The sequence below is a fragment of the Bombus pyrosoma genome, linkage group LG1, assembly GCF_014825855.1.
Source record: "Bombus pyrosoma isolate SC7728 linkage group LG1, ASM1482585v1, whole genome shotgun sequence".
Taxonomy (NCBI): Eukaryota; Metazoa; Arthropoda; class Insecta; order Hymenoptera; family Apidae; genus Bombus; species Bombus pyrosoma.
The window spans coordinates 12878448-12891448 of record NC_057770.1 but is presented as its reverse complement, the minus strand read 5'-3'; the positions used below and the strand labels follow the sequence as shown (position 1 = coordinate 12891448).

At 35.1% G+C, this 13001-nt stretch overlaps 1 protein-coding gene across 10 annotated transcripts in view; it reads right to left on the bottom strand.

The window, feature by feature from the left end:
* Positions 1 to 13001, bottom strand: part of LOC122565710 (protein eva-1) — a 328494-nt gene that overhangs the window by 235990 nt on the left and 79503 nt on the right. The window contains exon 2 of one of the 10 annotated variants that reach the window (XM_043722160.1): positions 10921 to 10992. The exons of the other annotated variants lie outside the window; for them this stretch is intronic. The gene's annotated coding sequence lies outside the window, so the exon portion shown is untranslated. The remainder of the gene's footprint in view (positions 1 to 10920; positions 10993 to 13001) is intronic. 10 annotated transcript variants of the gene reach the window in all.

Genomic DNA, 13001 nt, shown 5'->3' with positions numbered 1-13001 from the left:
ATTGCTGTGTTTTCTTCCACCTATTCGATCCTTCAATTTCATATTTTTTCTCTATTTTCTGTTTTTCTTCTCTGTTCTACTGTTATTTATCTCTTTTGTGTCTTTTTCATTATTTACTGATATACCATGTACTTCTTTTCTAAATAAATAATTCTTCAGACAATTTATTACAAGTTTAATTCATTAACTTTCTTGTATCTGATACTACAACTGTAATTTAGATTCAAATGGAATTATGCGATTGAAAGCAGGACTTCGTTATGCGAATAATACATAGAAATACTTATAAAAACTGGAATAAAATAAATTATTATAGCACCAAATTTATTTAACTGTAGTTATTCTGAAATTTTAAATTATTTCATTTTTTTAATTATTAATAATAACTCTAGTCCCATTCATATTTTATAGAAGTTATTCTTATTAAAACATATCTTCGTAATTAATCTCTCGTACGTATCTCGAACCCTGTATCCTTTATTAAACATGTTAATTAGAAACATGTGTAATCGAGATCGAACATTAGCATAAACGATGACCTTTCAATTTAGAATTGCTAACGTGTTAGTATTCATGTACGTATAACGTGTAGTAATTGTTTGAGGATAGTCTAAGTTACATATGAGTATACAAATATATATTATTTTAAAAATTATTATTATATAGAGAGGAAATTATATTAAATATTATTTTATTGCATAGAAAATAGTAAAAATGAGAATCTTCATAAAGTATAAAGTTCCAAATTTTCCTTAAATATTGGAATTAAATTTTAAGACAAATGTAGGATTTGTGGGAGATTTATAGTATCTATGAAAATGGAGCACCATTATCTCTAGCATTATTATGGATGTTGGTGGATATGGTGAGCGGTTAATTGGTATTTTGGTATCTGTATCGAGAAAGTGTGTATTAATCAGAAATTGAATACAAGGAAAAAGGAAAAGGATGAGAAACATAACCAGTATAGAATTTAAGGTGCAGTTATTTACGTGAAATTCGGTGCTTCAGACCTTAATATACAACGTAACGTATACTATGGCAGAAAATATATAGTGTAAAACAAGAAGGTAATTAATAAAGTCTTGTAAAATAATATTTATTTCGAATAAGTACATTTAATTTTTAGGGCAGGATAAATAATTTCTATTTTGCATTCTCTTAATAAGGAAGTTCTCCATTCGTTTTTTACAAAATTAGTATATAAAGATAGATGAAACACATTTATATGAAAATATACTATATCTAAGATTTATTTACAAATGGATTGAGGTACCAGAGGAAGATTACTTCAAAAAGGAAGGAACATTACTTGAAATACTCGAACGTAGTTACATTTCATTATGACTACTCAAAGTCATACAAGCAGACACACAGCGAATGAGGAAAAACCCTTCAGCTTCGGTCTCAGTGACAAACTAATAATTCTCCTCGTTAACAACTCGATATTAAGCTTTCAGAAATTGCACGATGTCGTCGATGGTACTTCATATCATCAGCCTGATGTAGCCGTCGAATGACGGGGGAAACGGTGAACTGTAATAATTCAACCTCTCACAGGGGATGATGGCGTTACTGCCACAAGCAAGGGTACGAATCAGAGCAAAAGAGTTAATTCTCCGGAAAAGTTTCTCAGTACCCGTGCGTCATCGAAATGGTTCAATGACCTTTAGGAAGAGAAAAGTGGTCATCGACAGGAGCATAATAAAAAAGTTCGATCGCATCAGGCGCAACGAGTTTCCAAACAATCACTTTCCAATCAACTGGTGTTTAAAAACCAGCCTCAAATTGTTGAACATCGATATAATTCATTCTCATTTCCGATTGTTGTGTATATGAAACCTCATTATATGTTATATCTATTTTACTTAAAATACATTGATATTTATACTAATGTAATTCGACATTTGTTACGGCTAATCAAATATAGATTACACAAATTAAATTACATTTTTTTGACTATACAATTAAACATTATTTCGTAAGTGAAACCGTTGAATCGTAAGTTTTCATAACAATTTAAATTAGATTTTAGTTATGATATTAATTTTATAATATTTAATTGTAAACTAACGTTGATAATTATTATCATGGGAAATGATAGCAGAATGAGAATTAAATGATACAACCCAAACTTCTATGAATCGCTCGTAATTCAACGATACCAATTAAGGACTGAATCGTAAATGATTGAAATCATGGTTGTCGAGTCTCGTTACGGTATCTGTTAATGAAATTTCAAAATGGTTCATACAATACGCATAATATATTCATAAAATGTTTCTACAAGTAATAACTCACAATAAGGAAAATTTTCAAAATGTAAAGATAAATTCTTCAAGGGAACTCTTTTATTTCTACAAATTCTGCGAATGCCAAATGTAAACTCTTGTCAGAAGCAAGAAGATTAAATATATTCTCAAACATAAATCCACTTGGAATCGCGTGACTACTGCTAGCTACTTGGCCGTTTTGACGAACGAGATTCCTTCCGCCACACCCAGTTTGCTTCTAATCATAACCTAATCTACCATTTAATCACTCGAACGAACTGGGATTCCGATACGCGAGATCGATACGTCATGATCCTCGACGCTTCAGCCACAATCCAATCTCCGGGTAAAGCGATGGAAGCGAAGGACGCTGCGAGATAGAAGACGAGAACCGGAAAAGCGTCAGATTTCACGGGACATCGGGGGTGGAAATTACCGTCGAGCCGTTTCAAGAGCCATAGCAGTGTAAATCCGTTGCGGCGTGGTAAATTAAAATCGCATTTTAATCGTCGCCAGATAACCAACGCTGGTGGAATCTCGTCGGGATTAAGGAACTCCTATTCGAAGCTCCAGAGCGAACAAGCTTTAACCGATTGCGACTTGAATTTCGCGACGGTTTTCAATTAGCGATCACAGCCTGACGTTTCGTAAAGAAACGAAATGGAGGAAGGATTAAGACTGGTAAATTGACAAAAATCTAGTTACCAGTCCTTGAATGAGGTAAATTCAGAAACAGTTTGGTAAAATTAAGTTGAGTTGGAGTAACGATTTGATTATCGTTAGATAGGGGCGGTTTATTGGAGCTGTATGTTGTGTAACTTGGAAGAATAGATTGGATGGACGAAAATGAGAGGATTTTTAGCGTCTTAAGAGCTAGGTTTTACGAGATGGACATCGGTCATAAAGCAGGATCGTTGAAGCCTTAGGTCGCTGGTATCGTGTCTGAATCAAATTTAGAGTCTTTTAATCTTTTGGCTACTAACGAGGATCTCGTAACAGTTTTATGGAAATTACTTGTTCTGTCATTGTAAAAGAGGTAGGAAGACGTTCCAAAGAATCGTAATGAGGTATATGAGGTATATAATAAAGTACAGAAAAAGAAAGATACAGAAGACAGAATAAAATGTAGTATAATTAAAAGTAATTGTGAGAGTTAAAAGCAACTTTGCAATCATTGTTTGTCAGATACGTTTATTATTCCTTGAAACTGCCTCTAAACTTATAACGTATTCTATTTATCATTAATATGCTATGTATTCGTTAATATTAATTTGGGTAGAAATTCTTGTGATATTTAATTATCATAGAAACTACGGAAATTATAAATAGAGTATCAAGGCTGTAATTTATGATTATTTCAGTGCAACTATTTATTCTATTAGAAGACAAAGTTTAGGATTAAACTTCTAATTTTTTGTAAATATCGTCTTAACCTTTCTACTCCGACTTTTTAAATATCAAACAACTTTCTCGTGTTTGCAAATCGTTAAACAGAGATTTGTCATTGTCTGTTTCCTTGGTACCTGGAATTTCGTGGTTTTGCTCACGATCTAGAAAAACTAGAAGACATCGGAGAAAGAATTTTTAGATGATACTTGCTTCGTTGCTACTTTATTCCTGTCGTTTATATTCTTGGCATTTGTATTAGTACGAGGAATATTATCTTCTTGTGACAAAAGAAACATGGCACAGAAACGAGCATAAAATTGCTATGTTACAACGTAAAATTTGTCAGGGAAGTAGTATTTTCAAAAATTTCATTCTAGAAATTTTTCTTGAAATTAACGGTACATTGTTACCTGGAATTATTACCACAATTATTAAGGTAACAAAACTTGGCATGGAGAATTTATACTATTACGTAAATAATATTTATGAAAACACCATGATTTAATATTTTAATACTATAAGCGAACAATTCGTTTGATACTGAAAGTTAATGAAATTAACAAAATTACACTAAAATTCCCAAACAACGCATATTTCAATTATTTTTTAAAAAACAATACCTCTGAAAATTCCTGTTCCTACGAGAACTCTGTGGAGTTACGAGATTCCTAATAAATTAACGATTCACTGAATTCGTTGTGAAATATCCAAGCCACGCGTATTCCAAATATTTTAAAAAACAATTCTCTAACAATTTCGACTTCCACGAAAACTTCGTACGATTATGAAGCGTCAACTTTCATCAAGGAGTTCGTTTTATAAGTAGCGGAGAAATTCCGGATACAAAGAAGAGGGAAACACGACGAATACGAAATGAGTGTAGAAGGGTAAGTTGCGACAGAAGTTGAATGCAACGTTTGAATAGTCGCTCTGGTAGAAGAGAGTCACTCGGCAACGGCGAGGGCGTTCTATTTTCAAGGATGGATTCGAATCGTCTCATCGTAGAGCAAAGTATACGGGGGCCGAATTTGCGATATTCGACTGGAGCTTGAAGTCGCTTCGAAAACTTCGTTTTGGACTTTTCGCATGCTTCGCGCGCCGTAAGCTTGCTCGCGGGGAACAAATAAAAGTTTTCGTCGCTCCATCTCGCCGACGTCGACGATTAAATTTCTTATTTGGCCTCCCGCGAACGAGTCGAAAGAGAATTCATTCCTCCAACGGCGCTCGTCAAATTCGTTTAAGATCCTGGACTGTATGTCGACGAACTAAGGGAATCGTTTGTATCCTCTTTATGTAGTCGAAACTTTTCATCTTACTCAGCAGTTCTTCTTTTTCAACCCCTTGCTGGCAGATTCCGGATTATGAAAGATACGAGAAGAATGAGGAATTTATCAGCGAATGGTTATGTTTAAATTCGGGTTTGCTAAGGAAATTGAAATGTTTTATGAATTATTTATATATTCCGTTCCTATCTAGCTCCAATACAGTGCCATTATATGTACATACAAGTCGAAGAAACGATTTATATGTATATGATAAAAAAAAATGACCCGACTTAAAAAAATGAATACAATTTCATCTTGCAGCTGTATTAAGAAAAGAAATGAAAGTACATAGAAGTTTAAGGTATTCCAAAATAATCTCGCGGGGTGTTAATTTAGTTATCTCTGAATAAAGAAACGAAATTGTTACGATGTCAGACATAATTCCTATGGAACATTCCTTTGAAGTTGGGAGGGAGCAACGTTGACGAATGTAGAAACTTTGACTTAATTAAAAGAAAACGTTGACTTAATAGAAACTGTAATTAGTTTTGCGATAAAATAAGGTTTTGAGAGAAAAATAATTCAGCTTCCTTGCATTTAATTACTTGAGGAACTAATAATATACAGACGATTTTTGTGTTTCCGGGGAACTAGTTCATTTATAATGTAATCACGTCCGCATACACGGTTTAAATTAAAAAATACTTTATTGCGAAGAAAATACAAGAAGTAAATCTAAACATGTCGTATTTATGCAAATTTATATTATTATAAATACAACTAAAGAAATAGAATTTGAATAGAAATTTATTTCGCATTCTAAATTTTATAATGAGTATTTTACTTTGGATACTTTGTGCATTTTTGCGTACTACGTGCATTCTGTATATTTTAATATGCATATTTAAATTTTCTATGTTTTTATCTATATTGAAATTTTTGTTTCTTTAATTTTATTACTTTCTATTTCACACATTTTTGTTCGTTGATCATTATCACTATACTTTAACTATATTTTATATTTATTTAACTCGAAAATGCTGCTATCCTGATGAGTTATTCCCATATGACTGAAAATAAGATTAACTTAACCACTGTCACAACCACTTTTGCTAATCTTGATGATTTCCAGAGTAAGGAAAGAGTAAGTTAAATTTTCCTAGGAAAAAATTTGCTAACGTTAATGGTAGTAGTGCAAACAGATGAAGCTCGTTTAAGAGGCGCTCACTGTCGAGATATATTCCATCATTGTACGCCAGTTTATAAGACGAAGCTGCGCGCTCGAATCCATTCTCCGAAAGTGGAGCAGTTCTAGCCTAAGTTTCGTTGCAATTGCGCTATTAGGTTGAACTGCATTGGCCCACGCGATTTTCCTTCGACGATCTCGTCGTTCAAAGCATACTGATTTTCATAAAACTAGCACACTTTACCTACGTTGTCGCCACGTTTGCGAAACGCAAGTTCCTTACGTTTCCCTCCTATTGCATTCCGCGCTCCAAGACGTCCAGGATTTTAGAAAACACTTTGCTATCGTAGGAAATTGCATTTACACGTGTTCAATCTTCGGCCGCAACTTCGCGAGAAATATTGTTCGACAAGATTATAGGAATTTTTCGTTCTGATTGAAACTTTTTGATTTCTGCCCGAGCAAAATTTGTCCGAAATTCTATTCGTCGAACGAGGAATCAAAAGGAAACGGTGAATTAGTAAAAATTGATACTCGACGTTTGTGATTTTCTGTTACTTTTATTTTAGGTATTTTAAGATGTATCTTGAGAAGAAATTATCTCTTTTCGTCTCAAATTAATTTAGGATAAAGTCTTTTATTTTTATCATAAATATGTATGTTATTTAATTAATTATTTTTAGTAAGACTTTAATTGCTCGATTTCTCGAATAAAATATTGAAAAGCAGTTATGTATTAATACATTTTACTTGTTATTTCTTCGTGTATATTATTTCTAATCGTACGTGTATCTTGTTATTGTAATATAAGTCCACAATTAATAAGTCCAGCTATAAGATGGAAAAAATATCTTTCTTTCAGAGTTTGTCAAATGTTTCGAATTTCTTCCAACTTTTATACCAAATAGGATCAACTACCATTAGTTCAATTTCAACTCCCCGAATTTTCAAAAAATATCATTACGAGAAAGAGAATAAATACTAGAAACAATATCCATAACTAAGTTGAAGTTTTCGTATTGAAAACCGACACGGGGAAAAAAGCAAAGACTATTCTTCCTCTTAAACGTTCCTCGTTCTAATATATTTCTTCTTGACCGATGGAAAATGAACGAGGAGTGGCACAAGAACCGCGAATTCGATAGCAAGAACTGTTCCGTGCCACGAACAATTACGAACGTGAGCAAGATAACGGGTCAAAAAGTAGTTGAACCTGTTTGTTGCCGAAAACCACACTACAGTTCTACTCCAGCCACCCTCAAGTTCTCTACGACTGCGATCCTCTGGCTGAGACGTTCTTGCGCGATTTATATCCACCTTGTTTCCGCCAGTCGAAGAGCAACTCGAGCGAGATCTGGTCTGTTTTCAATCTTATTTCGGTCTTTATGGAAACGTTGCTTCCTCTGATGCAATATCGTATAAAAATTTTCTAGACGCAGTTGCAAGCAAAGATTTTGCGAAGAAAAATATTTAAATTGATCCTTGCAACAGCAGGAGCTATGAAAGTCTTATTGCGTATGAAAGCGTTATTTAATCAGATTTCTACTTTTGTTATTAAAATTTCGTAATATATTATAATTTTAGATTTTAGAATTTAGGGTAATTGGAAATACGTATAATCAATTTTCATTGTAATAAATTTTAATTATATATGCGAGCCTGGTTGGTTATTTCTGATAGATTGATTACAATTATAACGATATTTTCTACATATTAGTCGAAAATTTAGTATCTATAAATAACTTGCTCTTGTCTTAGATATCTTTTGTCTTAAATGCTCTCAGCGACGAACAGTACCTTGTGTTACATATTTTATATAATATCTGCTTTGCATAGTATCTTCGGCATCCTATACATCTCTTCATATTTCAATTTTCCGTAAGTTGTACTTAAGGAACAATCATCGACGTGCTACACAGGTATCAACACATTACACAGTCATCGACACGTCGTTAACTTGAACTTACGAATCCTATCATTTGCAACCCCTAAAAGAGGACCAGGCTTGCAATGCATCGTCGCGACGTGATCGCGCGAATCGATTTCGAAAAAGTTGTGGTGATCAAGACGCAATTTTCACGAACGACTTCAAATACGATCACATAATCTTGATAACAAAAGGAGATTTTGAGATAGAACGTAGGATGAAAACAAAAGGACATTTGAATCGGAAATTCGACTTATATAATCGGCGATTCGTGAAGCCAGGACGTTGGTCATCTTAAAGGTTCGTCCACGAAGCGACTCATATAATTCTCACGCGTTGGATAATGATTCCGCCGCGGCGCGGCTCGCCGGAATAAAGCAGACGAACGTGGATCGATGAACGTGAGACGAATGCCGAAGGATCGTGTCGTTAGATGAAAACGTTTTCAACTTTTCCGTCACCAACTTCTTTTTTTCTCTCTTGTGTTTCCCCCTTCTCTTTCTCTTGTTTTTCCATTCTTTGCTCGGCTATGTGTCGTCTCTTCTGTTCTACTGTCGGGCTGTTCTCTCTCTTCCGTGCTTTGTTCATTTCCTTGCATTGGAGCTGCTTTTTTCCTTCTCCTTTGCTTCCTTATTTCCTTCTCTCTTTCACTCTTTCTTCATTTGGTTCATTCCCTTGGTCGTGACTCGCTTTTCTCCGTTGCCTGCAGCCCTATCAGGGCAGAGCAGTTCCTCTTCACTTTTTGTCTATTTCTTCCTTTTCTCATCTTTCTTTCTTTTTCTTCTTTTTCATAACGAACGGCATTACAGGTGATTCTGAAATATTTGCTCGAACGATTTGCAGCGTTCGAACACGATCGCGAAACGTTTCCGCGCTGATTAAGGGAACTGCCTTTGCAGCTGGCCGACTAACGAGATTCGCAAATACGTCGCTATTCTTTTTCCTTTTTCTCTTGTTTTAAATGAGCTTCTTTTTGCATCCTGTCTTTCCATTCGTTTCCTTTTCTCTGGCTTCCTCCTCGTTTTTTTCGGATCGTTCTACCGTATCGCGAGTAAACGCGTATAATTAAAATCCCTCTGTGTTCCGCTAAATCCCGACGTTCTCTTGCGTTACCCGGAAAGTCGTTTCGACCTGATAACTTTAACAAACAACCGTTTCGAGAAGTGTTAAGTGCCGCTGTATTTTGTTAAACTCACTTTCCAGGAAGATTCTTTATAGTTTATATTAATTTTCTCGGCTTCGTCAAAAAGCGCTGGATTTATAAGTAATCTTTCTATTTTTTGGTCCATTGTCTTTCATAAATGCCAATTTTTTTCTGAAATGGTGTAAATGGATTATTTTTCCTTATTTAAGTAATTTTGCTCTTTTCTTTCGTAGATACTGATGAAAGCTTGTAGCTTTATCATTTACAATTCGTGCACAATATGTGCAACAAAAATTAATAAAAAATCATACAAAAAGCTATTCCAATTACGAATTCTTCAATTTCTCTGTTCTAACTATTCCGAATCATGTCATAATCATTCACATTCTCATCCTCTTTTAAGTTTATCAAGCACTGAATGAAACGTGAAACTGCCATATTGCCGAAATTTGTTCAAACATTAAATAACCAATCGCCTCGCATTCAGTAAGTACCCATTAAAACTAGTTCCCTTGTTGTCCATAATATAGCAAAGCACTCGCTAATACCAGCACGTAAGCAACAACCTCTACATCCCCCAAAACAAAGCGACCAACAGAAAGCTCTCGTGGTAACAGAACGTGCCAATCAACGCGCACATGGTCCTCTTTCAAAAATACTCGCGCTAGAAGGGTAGAATTTCAGCAAACAGAAGGAAGCTGCCCCGAGGGTGGCGACAGATACCATTTAACCCCGCGCTTTTTGCCCGACGTCGAACATCCGTGGGCGGAAATGTCGCTTCCTGAAGGAAACTCGATACGCGTATTTCCCGTGGGCTTGAGACGAAACGCGTGTCACGCGTTCTTTTCGCGTGATCCCGCGGGAACTATCCACGAAAGAACGTGTGTTTAATTTTGTTTAACATCATCGCCACGTTGCTCCAAACATCATCGAATCGCGATCATTGTGACAATTTTTCGATGATTAATATCATACAACCGATTGAGTTTCATATTACTTCTTCGACCCAAGAAGTGTCACGGGGGAACGAGGGTTACAATAATTTTTCGAATAGGTCCAATGTTTCTCTAGAAGCCTCTGAAGAAAGAGAGAGAGAGAGAGAGAGAGAGAGAGAGAGAGAAAGAGAGAAAGAGAGAGAGAAAGAGAGAAAGAGAAAGGGAGAAAGGGAGAAATGGAAAAATGCAGTCAGGCGAATTTGAATTAAAATGAGATCCGATAAGCGGCGCATACGAGTTAATAATTCGTTCAGACCTCGATTTCTTCGAGAACTACCGGCGAAGTTTTAATGAAGAGTAAGAATCGAATGGGAGTGAATTGGAAATGTTATAAGTGTTTCATGCTGGATGGAGTTTTACTGTGGTAAGAATCAGAGTGGTGAGTGGAGATTTGATTGAAGCGTATTGATGGAAATACAGCGACTACAGCAAGTATTAATACATATCTTTAGTTTCCAGTGAGGCGTTCTTTTCGTCAGGTTCTATAATTAATTTTCATAGTATCGAATTTCTGTATTCGCATGGAGATACTACTAAATGATACGAAATTTAATATACTCGGATCTAATTAATTAGTACGTAAATGCTGTAGTATATATAATATGCCAACACTTTTTATGGCCAATATAAGTGAGGAAGGCAACGAGGAAGCTATTGTTAAGTTTGAATTTATGATATTTTTATTGTTCCCGTTGGTGGGATGCATTAACCCTTTGCACTCGAAAGGTGACTTTCACTCACCACGGCGTTCCATGCTGCAACTCCAGTGGCGAACGAGAAGCGACAGTCCCTGTTTATGTTAGATTTCGACATCTGCAATTGATGAGAGTGCAATATTGGTTGGTAAATTGGTTCCTTAGTTCTTTATGTTCTTTGTTAGGAAGTATAAAGTGTTAGACTTTAAAATGGAAATAAAATATTTAATCCCATGTGCCTCCGAAATTATGGTTCTGACAACGTCTGCAAAGTTAGTTTGGATTCGACGATCATGGCAAAAGTATTATAGTTTAGAAACCCTTAAAAAATTGTTTTCGGAAGTGAAATTAGTTGAAATGAAGATGAACTTGATTTTGAACTGTTGAAAAATGAGATTAATTATATCGAAGAATGCATCTTGGTGAATGCTTTATAAGTTATCATAAAAAAAATACAGAAATTAATATTACAAAATCATATTTCCAAACATGTAAATATAGATAAATTATTAGAATATAATTTTTTTTGTAAATTGATTTCTATATAAAATCATTTTACGCTAGCTGTAAGACACGCGTCACGTATGCGCTAAATCATCCGGAGTAGCTGCTACGCCCCACCGAAAAAGTCCTCGAGTGCAAAGGGTTAAGAGAGAATGAAGGGGACAAGTAACGTTGGAAAGCAAGGGAATTACGACGAGCGGTGAAATGAGAGTATTAAGAACGGCTTTAAATCTACGAGATGGAGCAAAGAGTAATGGAATACTGAGAATGTGAAGTCTAAGGTACCGTTAGGTGGATAAAACCAAGGGGAGAATACAGAAAGCGGTTGGAAAAGTCTTGATAGAGTCTAATATAAACTAACGATCAAGATTTTGAGATTGTATTGCTTTGTTTAGAATCGTAGAGATAATAAATTGGAATTTAAATCAACTCATTCCACTTTAGTTTAAATATTTCGTATACTTTTACATATTACGTGTATTCTACGCATTTCTGAATTTACGTTTCCCATAACGTTTCACCTCTTTAATCGTTTAATCAAAAATGTCAATTCGCATAAACATCCACAATTCGTTCATCACCACTCTCTAAACTCAATCCATCTACTTACATCAAACGAATGAAAAGAAGAAAGAAAAAATTAGATGTCAGCGATGAAGCGAAATAATTAATACAACATAATAAAAACCAGCATCAGCTAATAAACGCAAATTCAATTGTGTGTATCTAACGAGCTCAAAATTGTTCGTGAACGAACACAGTCGAAGGCGTGACTAAAATCCGAGGTAATTAGTTGATGTACAAGGTGTGGCCCGACGGAAGGGATGAAAGCACATTCAGGCGGACAGAGCACGAGGGAAAGGTGAAACGAAGCCCATGAGTCGTGCCTACATCGTGTCCTGACACCTAGATTGCCACAGACTGATTGAGCTGACGTGCCCAACGCCCGCTAATCTTTCCTTCACCGACGACACGCGACCAGATGGGTGTGCGCCCCTTATTTGCAGGCGATTTGATGGTAGATCCACTTCCTTTCATCCGTTTCATGTTCTGCTAAACGACTGGGGATCGGTCTCGTTATTGGCTGTGGTTACTAGTCGTTAAGAAGAATTGATCTCTATGTGTCTGTGGAATGAATGAACAGGGTGTGTAGATTGACTTCTCGTTTGCGATGATTTGGTATTAGACATGATTCGTGATACATGTGCGAGTGCCACGTAAAACAAGTTGAACTGATAGAATAAGTTTTAAATGCATGAATCTTCATTAAAATAACTTTTAATTGTATGAACAAATCTTTACATTGTAGCACAAATAAAAGTTGATCAGGTTTGCAGGTTAGATGATTAGGGTTGATTAAGATTTTTATTTGTCGATAAAATAATAACGGAATTTAATTTTCAGTAAAAATAGTCGCTTACATAGCAAGCAAGATGATTATTTTGAATTTTGTTCCAATGGTATTTATATTAAGCAGACAATAATACAAAATATAATTAATGAATTCGAAGTCGGAGATTTGTTCTATTAATCACTGATATTATCCATGAATATCGGTCGCATTTCTAAATTTGATTTTTGAAATGCATTGTTTGATTTCATTGAAATATAGTGAAGATAATA